This window comes from Drosophila ficusphila, unplaced genomic scaffold (assembly GCF_018152265.1).
Source record: "Drosophila ficusphila isolate 14025-0441.05 unplaced genomic scaffold, ASM1815226v1 contig_106, whole genome shotgun sequence".
Taxonomy (NCBI): Eukaryota; Metazoa; Arthropoda; class Insecta; order Diptera; family Drosophilidae; genus Drosophila; species Drosophila ficusphila.
This window is the reverse complement of record NW_025063993.1, coordinates 2,325,596-2,338,266: the sequence shown is the minus strand read 5'-3', so window position 1 is coordinate 2,338,266 and position 12,671 is coordinate 2,325,596. Positions and strand designations below refer to the sequence as shown.

At 38.7% G+C, this 12,671-nt stretch overlaps 1 protein-coding gene across 22 annotated transcripts in view; it reads left to right on the top strand.

The window, feature by feature from the left end:
- The window catches only part of LOC108093572 (poly(rC)-binding protein 3), a 106,174-nt gene that overhangs the window by 56,096 nt on the left and 37,407 nt on the right, over window positions 1–12,671 (top strand). The window contains exon 2 of one of the 22 annotated variants that reach the window (XM_017193669.2): window positions 9,767–9,825. The exons of the other annotated variants lie outside the window; for them this stretch is intronic. The gene's annotated coding sequence lies outside the window, so the exon portion shown is untranslated. The remainder of the gene's footprint in view (window positions 1–9,766; window positions 9,826–12,671) is intronic. 22 annotated transcript variants of the gene reach the window in all.

Here is a 12,671-nt window from a genome sequence, read left to right as displayed (position 1 = left end):
GAAAAATTAATTTTTAAGGTGTCAAAAACGTTGTTTTTATGTGATAGCCACTTTTGACGTGTAAAAAAACGAATTTTGTTAAATATCTTCATTTTTAAGAGGTGGTCAAATAATTTTTTTTTAGAATCTTAAATTTGAGCTGGTGGTCAAATGGGATCTTAAATTTTTTTTTCGAAAAATTAATTTTTAAGGTGTCAAAAACGTTGTTTTTATGTGATAGCCACTTTTGACGTGTAAAAAAACGAATTTTGTTAAATATCTTCATTCTTAAGAGGTGGTCAAATAATTTTTTTTTAGAATCTTAAATTTGAGCTGGTGGTCAAATGGGATCTTAAATTTTTTTTTCGAAAAATTCATTTTTAAGGTGTCAAAAAACGTTGTTTTTATGAGACCCCCACTTTTGACGTGTAAAAAACGAATTTTGTTAAATATCTTCATTTTTAAGAGGTGGTCAAATAATTTTTTTTTAGAATCTTAAATTTGAGCTGGTGGTCAAATGGGATCTTAAATTTTTTTTCGAAAAATTAATTTTTTAGGTGTCAAAAACGTTGTTTTTATGTGATAGCCACTTTTGACGTGTAAAAAAACGAATTTTGTTAAATATCTTCATTTTTAAGAGGTGGTCAAATAATTTTTTTTTAGAATCTTAAATTTGAGCTGGTGGTCAAATGGGATCTTAAATTTTTTTTTCGAAAAAATAATTTTTAAGGTGTCAAAAAACGTTGTTTTTATGAGACCCCCACTTTTGACGTGTAAAAAACGAATTTTGTTAAATATCTTCATTTTTAAGAGGTGGTCAAATAATTTTTTTTTAGAATCTTAAATTTGAGCTGGTGGTCAAATGGGATCTTAAATTTTTTTTCGAAAAATTCATTTTTAAGGTGTCAAAAAACGTTGTTTTTATGTGATAGCCACTTTTGACGTGTAAAAAAACGAATTTTGTTAAATATCTTCATTTTTAAGAGGTGGTCAAATAATTTTTTTTTAGAATCTTAAATTTGAGCTGGTGGTCAAATGGGATCTTAAATTTTTTTTTCGAAAAATTCATTTTTAAGGTGTCAAAAAACGTTGTTTTTATGAGACCCCCACTTTTGACGTGTAAAAAACGAATTTTGTTAAATATCTTCATTTTTAAGAGGTGGTCAAATAATTTTTTTTTTAGAATCTTAAATTTGAGCTGGTGGTCAAATGGGATCTTAAATTTTTTTTTCGAAAAATTCATTTTTAAGGTGTCAAAAAACGTTGTTTTTATGAGACCCCCACTTTTGACGTGTAAAAAACGAATTTTGTTAAATATCTTCATTTTTAAGAGGTGGTCAAATAATTTTTTTTTAGAATCTTAAATTTGAGCTGGTGGTCAAATGGGATCTTAAATTTTTTTTCGAAAAATTAATTTTTAAGGTGTCAAAAACGTTGTTTATATGAGATACCCACTTTTGACGGGTAAAAAAACGAATTTTGTTAAAAATCTTCGTTTTTAAGAGGTGGTCAAATATTTTTTTTTAGAATCTTAAATTTGAGCTGGTGGTCAAATGGGATCTTAAATTTTTTTTTCGAAAAATTCATTTTTAAGGTGTCAAAAAACGTTGTTTTTATGAGACCCCCACTTTTGACGTGTAAAAAACGAATTTTGTTAAATATCTTCATTTTTAAGAGGTGGTCAAATAATTTTTTTTTAGAATCTTAAATTTGAGCTGGTGGTCAAATGGGATCTTAAATTTTTTTTCGAAAAATTCATTTTTAAGGTGTCAAAAAACGTTGTTTATATGAGATACCCACTTTTGACGGGTAAAAAAACGAATTTTGTTAAAAATCTTCGTTTTTAAGAGGTGGTCAAATATTTTTTTTTAGAATCTTAAATTTGAGCTGGTGGTCAAATGGGATCTTAAATTTTTTTTTCGAAAAATTAATTTTTAAGGTGTCAAAAAACGTTGTTTTTATGAGACCCCCACTTTTGACGTGTAAAAAACGAATTTTGTTAAATATCTTCATTTTTAAGAGGTGGTCAAATAATTTTTTTTTAGAATCTTAAATTTGAGCTGGTGGTCAAATGGGATCTTAAATTTTTTTTTCGAAAAATTAATTTTTAAGGTGTCAAAAAACGTTGTTTATATGAGATACCCACTTTTGACGAGTAAAAAAACGAATTTTGTTAAAAATCTTCGTTTTTAAGAGGTGGTCAAATAATTTTTTTAGAATCTTAAATTTGAGCTGGTGGTCAAATGTGGGCATAAATTTGTTTTTCGAAAAATTCATTTTTTATGGGGTCGGCAGACGTTTTTTTTTTTAATTTGTTTTGAAGTTTACAGTTCTGTAAATCCTGAACAGTGAAAATTTTCAAAAATGTAAAGGGTGGGCATTTCAAAGCATTCAATTCTCTAGTGCTTTCCGAAAAAAAAATTTTTTAACATTTTTTTTAAGACGTAATTTATAAAAAACTTTGGAGACCTATATCTTCCAAAGTATACATTTTTTCAAAATTCTAAAAGGTGGGCATTTCTGGTCAAATGTAGTTCTAACAGTTAGGAAAAAAAAATTTTGAAAATGAAACATTTTTTTTTTCGAAAATTTTCGAAAATTTTCGAACTTCTATATCTTCGAAATGGGGGGGTGGTCAAAAAATCTAAAAGGTGGGCATTAATGGTCAACAAATGGTCATTTCATTCCACTTTTCAAAATTGAAATTCGAAATTTTTTTGGACCCAACTTCTTTAAGCTAACAAATTCATCCCGAGGAAACTTTTCGCAGCTTTGCTGTGTTCGATGTTGTTTTTGTTGCTGCTTGCAGCTGGGGAAACTCAATTGTGATTACTTTCGAAGGCAAAACCGTCGACTTCGCCTCGCTGCACTTGAAAACGGATTTGAATCTCCCCTACACTGAAAACTCCAAAGCCTATTTTGCATTTTAAAGTGGTTTTAAATATTTATTTTATTTTAGTTGCTATAAACTCAGAATGTTAGGAAACAAAAATGTTTATAATGCTGATTTGGAAAGGAAAATATAAAAAGTTTATACAAAATTAGGAAGTCCAGAAGCCGGTTCTTCGGGTATAGAAATAAGTTTTTATTTAATTCAGCTACTAATCAAATCTACAAATTAAATCTTATCATTCTGATAAACGCTTGATCCAAATACTAATTTATTCAGTTTAAATAATCCGTTTTTTCTGTGCAGTACACTTCACAAACATTGCCCACCCGCTCGCTTTCTTTGTTATTGTTGGGGGATATCGCTTACTATATTTACGAATACGAGGGGAGGGACTTTCGGGAGCTCGGCTCACTGCAATTATTCCGTTCGTCTATTCATGGCGACCAATTATTGCTGAAATCACATTTAATGGCGTTACACGAAATCAGCTGAGCCATTATTTAATCGAAGTTCACTTTCATACGCTCATGGAACATATTAATGATATTTCGCAATGAATAAAATCAATCGCAAGAATTTCTGTTCCGTATAGATTTGAATAATAAGAAAGTAAAAGTTGATATAAAGTTCAATTAACAAACTCTTGTTGAAAATGTTTGTTAGCACGTTTTAGAGTGATACAAAAAGGTTACAAAAAAGTTAACTTACACTCAGGTAAGACAAGTTCGTACATTTTAGTAGGGTGTCGGACAACCTTTAGAATTCAAACTTGCAATGAATGTAAATAACTGCTTATTTTGGTAGAGTATCTTAGAGATCGTAGAAATCTTTTGGCTATTGAATAATCTACAAAAACTGAATTTTACGCATATACATATGTACTATCATTTTATCAGTAAGGTATATGTTTATTAAATTTCTTCAAAGAATACACGTAGATAAATTCAACAGGAATCGCGAATCCCAACTCCCAGACAGGCTCAATCTTAGCCAGTTTTCCCACTCTCCTGCCCCCTTTCTCCTCGCTTTTCATTTGGCTCTACGGCTTTTGACTGCTTCGCTTTGCGCCTTTGTTGCATTTTCTTTTTGGCCATGTGTGTGCTCCCATCTCCTCTGCAAATTTTTCGCACTCGGCCTGTTTTGTGCAATCGCTTTGTCGCCGTCGTCTTCTTCTTCTTCGTCGTCAACGTCATCAGCGTTTAGCCATTTTTTCGTGTTGCGTTGCGTTGTGTGCATTTTCCTTGCTGTTTTCCATTTACTTTTCCCCAGTCGCTTCACTCGTTCGTTCGTTCTGCTGCGTTGGATTTCAACCTGTCAAGCGGGCGCAAGGGGGCGGTGGGTGGTTGGGCGGTGCGCTTGCCTCTGTGTGAGTGAGTACCCATGTTTGTGTGTGTGTGTGTGTGTGTTTGTGAGTGTGCGTTGGCTGGGCTGCAGATTGAGGTCTGTACTATGTTGCACTTTCTTGCCCGCCTGCATTTTCTAACTGGTTGGGCTAGGACTAAGTCGTCGCTTCAGTCTGCACTTCTGCACTCCAAAGTCTGTAGGCCGTTGACTGCATTGAGTGGCGTCGCCTTCCTGCCCGCCACTCCCCTTTGCCCGCCACTCCCCTCTGCCGCCTTTTATCGTTGACCCTGCGCGCCACTTATTCGTTCCTCTTCGAATGCATCTTCTGCTGCTGGTGGCGGTGCACCAGTGCATTTCTTTTGCTTCGAAGCCCCACCAGAGCCAAGCACTCAACCCGTTTGGTGGTGGCTACACTTTGGGTGGGTACAGTAGGAATTCTCGGCAAGAACATTGCGCTTATCACGGTTAAGACGGTTCTCAAAGGGTTTTTCTATTAATTAGCAGGGTAATAGAACGAATTATATCGGTAGTAAATGTCATTTTGTAGCAGTTGTGGATACAAGTATACGTTGTTCAAAATTAAAGCAAACTATTTAAATTAAACACCCGGTTACTAAGTTTAAATTGTTCATCCCTTAAAAAGTAAAATTTTTATTTTCATTGATCTGAAAAATTCGAAAGTTGTCAAATTTTAAAAATGAAGTGTAAATACGTTTATTTGACAGTTTCATTTTTCTAAGCTATTTAAGCGCTAGAATTTAATTAAAACTAAAGCAAAATGAAATACTTTTTGCAGATGTAAATCCAAATTCCAATCCAGAGTACAATCCCCATTCTTGGTTACGTTCATTGCCATAAATCATTGCGCTGAAACTTCAATATTAGGGAATCGTCAAAATGACTACAGACCAACAGTTTTAATTTGTTCTCTGTCAAGCTGGAAGAGTTTGGGAACACATTCCGAACTCTTTGGCAAAGGGTTCTCATATCCAGTCCGGCCTGTTGTGCAGAAGTGGGCATAGGCTCTTTCTACGAGGGCTTTTGGCTGGTGGTGGTGGTGGTGCTGCTGCTACCTCGCCACTTAACCGCTTTTCCGTCTCTTGGCTTTTGTCTTTTCACACTCTCCACCGAGCAGGAGGATGTAGAGGGGGGGTGATGGAGGTGGAGGGGGAGGGTGGTGTAGGAGCAACCACCTGACCTGCCAACCAATTGGCGTATGCCACCAAATGTCATCCAAGCCACCCACTCGAGTCGCCCACTCTTGGCTGGTGAAATATGCAAGGCAAATGTAATCATTATTGATTTTGTGGTCTCACTGGATCCGAGAACTGAACCGACCCAAATGGGAAGAGGTTAAGAATGGGGATGGGGGTGGGGGTGGACTGACTGGGCATTCGCACACACATTAGTATGTTAGATTATCCGAGCCGTTGCTGCTGAGGCTGCTTAAATATGCAAAACGTTGACGATCCTTGGGGCAGCAGAGGGTGGATTGGAGGTGGGTGTGGGGGTTGGGGGTGCGCGTAAGGAGACCAAGGACCCGTCACACACATTAGAAATTTAACAGGTTAATGTCCAAAGTCGTAAACGAGACCATTTATTTATGGCCACATTCCGACTTCCCTGCGCACTCAGTCAGGTTCTCCTAATTTTCATAAAATATATGAGACCAGTTCCACTCGAGTGTGTGCGTGTCGTGAACATAAAAATCTGTAGAACAGACGCTCGCCTTGAGAGACCTTGAAGGGCTTTGATAATGACTGCCGCCTCTCAAACCACTCATCCCCTTCCCATGCCACTGCCCCTTTCCCCTTTTCACCCCCTTGGTTGGCAGCATAAGCTTTATGTTGTTGAGCTCCTTTTGGGGGTTGGAGGGACAGAAACGCTCGTTTCTTTTTCGGGCCAGCTGTCAGATTTGTCAAAGGAGTGAAGGACTCGGGCGACTTGGGGCAGCTTGTGTGGCAGGAAGTCGCACTGGCGGCTTCCAGCAGCTGGGGGAAAGGGGGAGGGACCGCATGAGGCGGTGGGGAGGCGGGAAAAGGATCCGGATTCGGAGGGAATGTATCTATCAATCTTCATAATTGCACGCGAAGGGAAGAGCTCGAAATGCAGGCATCTTTCGCCGGTTCGCCGTATCTGCAGATGGCAAATACATGGCACAGTCATTATTCACCAAGGAGAACCTCCACACGGATTCGGGAAATAACTTTCTGTCAATCTTCTAAAACGATTATAAACGAGAAAGATTTTCAACTTTGAAAACAGCTTTTATTAGAGCTTACAGAATTCGTTATACGATTGCCTTCCTTTAGCATTCTTTTCCTGTGTGTCTTAACAAATTTTAAAGATTTCAGTCATAGAGTCTATAATCTTCTTCACCTACTTAAACATTTAGCATACGTTATTGACAACATCCCGGATACATTTCTCCTTAACCGTAATGTATGGTTTCACTTGCTAGTCGAGGAAGTATTTATCAATTCAAAACGATATCTGGTCAATCTGAAAAATATTGGCAATCGGTTCAACCAGTTTGATTTGCATCTCGAAATGCAATGCGCCCAGTTGGGCGGGCACATTAAGACCGAAAATACATAGCTGATATTTCATCAAAACTGCTGACGGTTGCAAAATGTATCGCCCGGCCAGTTGCCCAAATTGCATCTGGAAATGAGCAGACGGTAACCAGGCAATCGCGTTCGCCAATCAGAAACGCACTCGGAGATTCAGACCATCCTCTCCCTGGGCTCCTCGGTCGGTCCAAGCCGCATCTCGGGGGACATGTGTCCGACCAGACATTCGTCCATCTTGTCAATCAGTGGATGACCATTTCTAGGAACGTTTGAGCCCGGCGCAGCAGCTGTCTCATGGCGTTGTCGTTGTTGCTAATTACCACACTGCCAAACGGCGAACCGCAAAAAGGCAAGGCAACACAGAGACAGAGACTGCAATAAACATTGATTTTTCCAAAGACGTCGAAGCGGCTTTAACCACTTGACCATATTGGCGTCGTCGATGGGCCATATTTGGCCAATGCGAAAAGGTTTTTCTTTCCCAAGAAACGGCAACGAAAATTGCCCAATTTGTCTGAGCCACATTGCTTGGATAGTTTTTACTCTGCCAGCTGAAATCATTAGCAACCGTAAACTGCATTGTTACCCTGAAGCCAAATGTCAACATATCAATTCCACCAGCACTTCCCTCGAGCAAAATAATATATGTATCTCGGAGACACATCGATGCGACAACAAATCTTAGGCACGTCGGCAATTTAAACAATTCTAAACGGGTCGACATCAATAGAAGCTTCGACCTGTTTATGCAAATCAGGCGAGAGGCAGAGAATATCTTGTTCGCAAATTTCTATACAAAAAGTTGATCAAAAAATATACAAAGCGCGAAAAAATAAAAACATTTTTATTGAGTTAAACTGCCTGCACTGTGTGGGCTGGCCTATAAATGCCTTCAGCGATGAGAACAGGCGAAAGATGCAGAAGGGGCCTGGGGAAATTCGGGGAGAGCATTTCAATTGCGCGGCTCATGAGATTATTAAGTCAATTTGATGATTAATACTCGTGGCTCGTAATAATGGAAGCGTTTCAGAGATTGCGGATGATCGCCTTAGACTGGAATTCAATCATTTTTTCAATTTAATGCCATTTAATGCCACAAAAAACCAAAAACTCTTCATATATTTTATAAAACTTTTTTAAAAAAACGTTCTTTTAATTTTATAACAATTAGTTTAATAAAAGTTTTTAAAACTTCTGTGCTCGTGATTTTTTTTTGGAACTGCATGGTATGTGTCCTAATATAATAATATCAAAATGGTACTACAATTTCCAAACTTGGACTGGATTTCTCAATGCTTTCCATGCTCTTTTGCTTCTTTGTGGAAGTACTCTCACCTTAGGTTTTTGAATTTGCCAAATTCATGTAAACATTTTGTCCGGCAATAAATTATTTAAAACGTGACGCATAGCGAGAGAAGCTCCAATTTGCGCTCGCGCTCCGTTTGGAAATGCTCTCCAGCTTTGAGTTTGATAAACAATTATGATGGCTCTCTAAAAACGCCTTCTGTTTCTGTTTATTTGGTTTTAAATGTGTTTTTTTTCGCTGTTGCTTTTTCGCTTTTGATCAAGTAAACTAAATGTGTGTGCCAGAGTTGTTGGTTTTGCCTTTGTTTATGTGTCGGCATTTTCATTCATAGTCAGTCCGACAGTTTTAGATGATAAATCTTTTTATGCGAGGGGCAGCACGCGCTACTTTTTCATACTCTCATCGCAACGCAAATGTGTCTGTATCTGTATCTGTATCTGAAAATGTGTGCTCGGTGGGTTATGGCATTATCATTAGCTCTTGGGATTTTTCGCTCTCCTCCCCAAGCAAGTTCATTAACTTTTGGATTGTGCGCGGGGGCAACAATTTGTCAAAAATTCTGTCAGACATGCGATTTTTTAATTATTATTTTATATACTCGGATTATGTGCACATAACTTCTGTTTATATTTTGTTTATTTATTTCTCTCTCGCATTCTCAATCCCACCTGACCCACATGTGTTTTGCTGGCATTTCTTCTCCATAATTCTCTATTTATGCTTGACATGCGAGCTACCAAATAAAAGTTTGCCCAACCAATTAAGAAGGCCCAGACAAAGTTGTGTCCGGTTTTAATTTTGGAGTTGTCTTTGATTAGTTGTTGCTGGCCCACTTGACCAGATGATAGACACACTGACTGAATGACTGACTGACTGACTGACTCACCAACTAACTGACCGACTGACTAGCTACCTGCTGAGCTGGTTTACTTAAACTTTTAACATCTGTGCGTTTAGGGGTTAGCAGTGCCAGTTCCGTTTCGTAGCCCCTACTGACGTCACAGTGCTTGAAAACCAGAAGAGGCTAGGTTGAGTTAAGCACCTGACTACTAGCCAACAACGGATTATGCCATATCAGTCATAATTCGCATAATATGCATTCAAATTGCCGTTTAGGAAAATATTTACCCTGTTTTTGAATCAAAATCAAGGGCACATGTAGTACCGGTTCAATAAAACCATCACAGATCGCTTCCTCGTGCTTTGAATTCAAAGCGTGAGACAAAAGATTAAATCAGTTTTTAATTATAGGCGAATTGGATTTATATGTTTTACGTCACATTTTTCTAACGATGCGCGCTGTGCTGTGCGTATTGACCGAGGAGTAATTTTCCGTTTCCTGGTCCAATCTAAACATTCGAAATGTGTTTTCCAACAGCTGGTTGCCAAAGTAAAACAGCCGCAAGAGAAAAATCCAATAAATTCATCGCTTAGCGGCCAAGTTTGTTTATCCCCCAGACACTTTCCTTAGCTCATTTAGTTTTCCCGTCTTAAAATTATTTACTTTGCTCGAGTTGCTAGTAAATTTGAAGTTTGTGCCCCAGTACATTCCATATGCAAATGTTTCCGGTGGAGATTCTGATTTATTTACTTGAATGATTTAAAACTATTTTGTTTCCCACTTGCTCAAAACCCTATACTCATTATTTTCTCTGTTTTCTCTCGTTTCAGGTACGTGTCCATGAATTGAATTTTGTGCCAACGATTTTTGAAAGCATCTCCCGTTTCGTGTAAGATATTTCCCCCGACCATTAAATGTCTGGCTGTGAATAGATTTCTCGGAATGAACTTATTCCAGTAGCAGATGTTTTAGTAATTACGGCATTCATCAGTCTAGTTGGCTAGCAAGCGATTTAGCCATCAACAAATTGGGATTAATCATGTGAACATAAGTGGAGAGATTGGGAAGAAGAAAATTGCTATAAGAGTATTTTGATCGATCAGAATCGATAAAATAAAGGGTTTTGTTACTGCAAGTGGCTTAGATTTGCTAACCTATTGTGTTTCGTAATTGGTTTTTGTTTCGATCTATTGTCTAACCCAATTACTTTATTGCCACAAAAAATGTTGGATTATAACTAGCATACACAACCAGGTTTTGTTTTTACCCGAGGCGCACCCAAGAACGGTTAACAATTTCCGGCCAAAGAGAAGGAAGTGTATTATTTTCTCTGCGGATTTCTGATTCCCCTCATCTAATAATTTTCACATGCTGTCGTTGGCTTGGGAGCGGGACTTAGGAGCAGCGCACAAGTTTGATGGCTGACGAATAAGTATCAGAGAAATTGTAGAAAATGTATTTTGCGCTGGCAAGGAGAAAAACTAGTTATTCCTGCCACTCTTCTGCCTGTGTTTTCGGGTTAAAGAAAACTTTTCCCAGCTCCGGCAGCTGGTGGTTATGGTTATCCAGTAGCAAAAACTCGTATCATGGCCGAGAGCCGAGCCGTTCGTCTCTTTTCGATCCGTGCGCCTGGGCCAGAAAGTTTTCCATCATAATCTACTTAACTTTTGCTGCAATCAATTGCAGACTTTTGTAGCAGCGTTGTGCCGCCTCATTGCATTTTACACAGCCTCTCCAGTGGCTCTCCACCCATATCTGTGCAAGATTTCTTTGTGTAGATACAAAACGAGCCGAGAGATACTTTGCCATTGCCGTTGCCTTTCGCATTCGTCGAGCGGGCCGTTAATAGAAAAGTTGTCAATGTTTTCCTGACGCCAGAAGGGGCGGGTGTCAGCCGCTCTTATCTTATCAGTGCGAAGCGGGGGAGGTGGTGGTGAAGTTGCAACATTCTGCTGCCTGTCGTTTGCATAGTCTGGACTGCGGATACATCTGCCGTCCGGCTTCGGATACAGCTACAACAGCTACAACAGCTTCAGCAGATACAACTGCATCCACGGCACCGTGTTCGAGTTTCTCCTACAAGCAAAAGCTATCCAAATACGTGCACAAAGCGAGAGAGTACACACACAAAAGCTCCGCAGATATAGATACTGCCCACAGGCGGCACATGCATTCTGTAGATACAATATCTTAAAGATGCATTGAAGCGTAATTGTTGTTACCTATCCCAAGCTTCGCTCACCGCCTGCGTCCCTCTGCGTGGCAGTCTTGTTCAGCTTGTTAATAGCATTGAACAAAAACAAGAAAGCTATTGGCTTCCCCCAGCACCGAAGGTTACAGAGTATATGTCAAACAAAGGGCAACGTTCTTTGCATCGCAAACGATGGAAAATGATTTTCCTTTAAACACAACAAAGGGAGATTGAAGCTACAGCTTTTTATATGATCATTACATTGAAAGCTTACTGTAACGATTACCTATTAGGTTTGTTATACCCAAGTTATATTTAAAACAAACTTCTTGCTTCAGGAAGTGTTTTCGTCATAACTTATAGAATATAAGAAGTACTACTGAGAATGCTTTGCACTACGAGCGTAGTGAACTAATCAACTCTCCTCGCAGCGCGCCTTATACTGACCTGCTTAGTCATCTTGGAGCTTAATTCCCAGCCCCCAATTTGGCTGGGGACTCAGAGGCTTGGGTCAAGCCATATTGAACCCTCAAGCTCCGTAAGCCCTCGTCTTTCCATTGTATCTAAGTATCTCGTTTTTCAAATTGGCACATGAGTCTGGGCACTATCTGTCTTCCCTCCCTTTCGCTCGCTCTTTTCGATTTAGTTCGAGTTTAAGGCTTTGTGCTCTGCTGACTTCTGGCTAATTGTTTGCTGCCGTTTTGTTGTTGCTGTTGGCAGTATCTATCAGGGCGAGTAAGTGGATGTATCTGTGAGTATCGAGTATCTATTTGCCATTGCATTGTTGTCTCGTTTGCTCACATAATTGTAATTGATAGTTTGACTTTTACAAAGGGAGTGAGAGAGAGTCGGATGCACTGTGCATTAGTTAAAGGCTCTGTTTACGGGCTTACTTCTCTGTTGTTGTTTCTGTTGTTGTGACAGGGTAATTGGATACCTACGAAAATAGTCCGGCCCAAAGACCTTCAGCTTGACTTGGGACGCCGTCGAATCGCTTGAACTGTGATATTTTCCGCGTTAAACCTTTGCAAACCAGTTTTCCCCCCACAATGCGAGACATTACTCATACGCCAAGTGGAACATTAGCACTTCTCCCGGGAGACTAGCTCAATTCATCGCTAAATTATGTGCATTTCAAATGTGTGAGCAAGGAAAAAAGTTCATTCTCCTCTTCCTTATCCGTTTTTGTAGCTATTCTATCGCAAACTCAATCAAATGTTTAAGTTCTCTCCTTATCCCGCTGACTGCATTGAAAACAATTTAAGTTCCCCTGGGACTATTTTTTTTATTACTAAATTAAAACAAACTTAATACCAACGTTGTACCAAAATCATTTTCATAGATATCGACAAAAAACGTTCCTTATTATCACAAGAAAATCTACTTTTAGATATACGTGCGCTTTTATTAGAAAATACCTTAATTTTTTTCAGTGCACATGCAGTGAAATCGGTTCTGCATGTGTGTGTTTCTCGTTCCGTTGGTTACTCTCTTCCTCTTGATTTTTCTTCGACTGTTGGTTGCTTGTGTTTTTATTTTTTTGC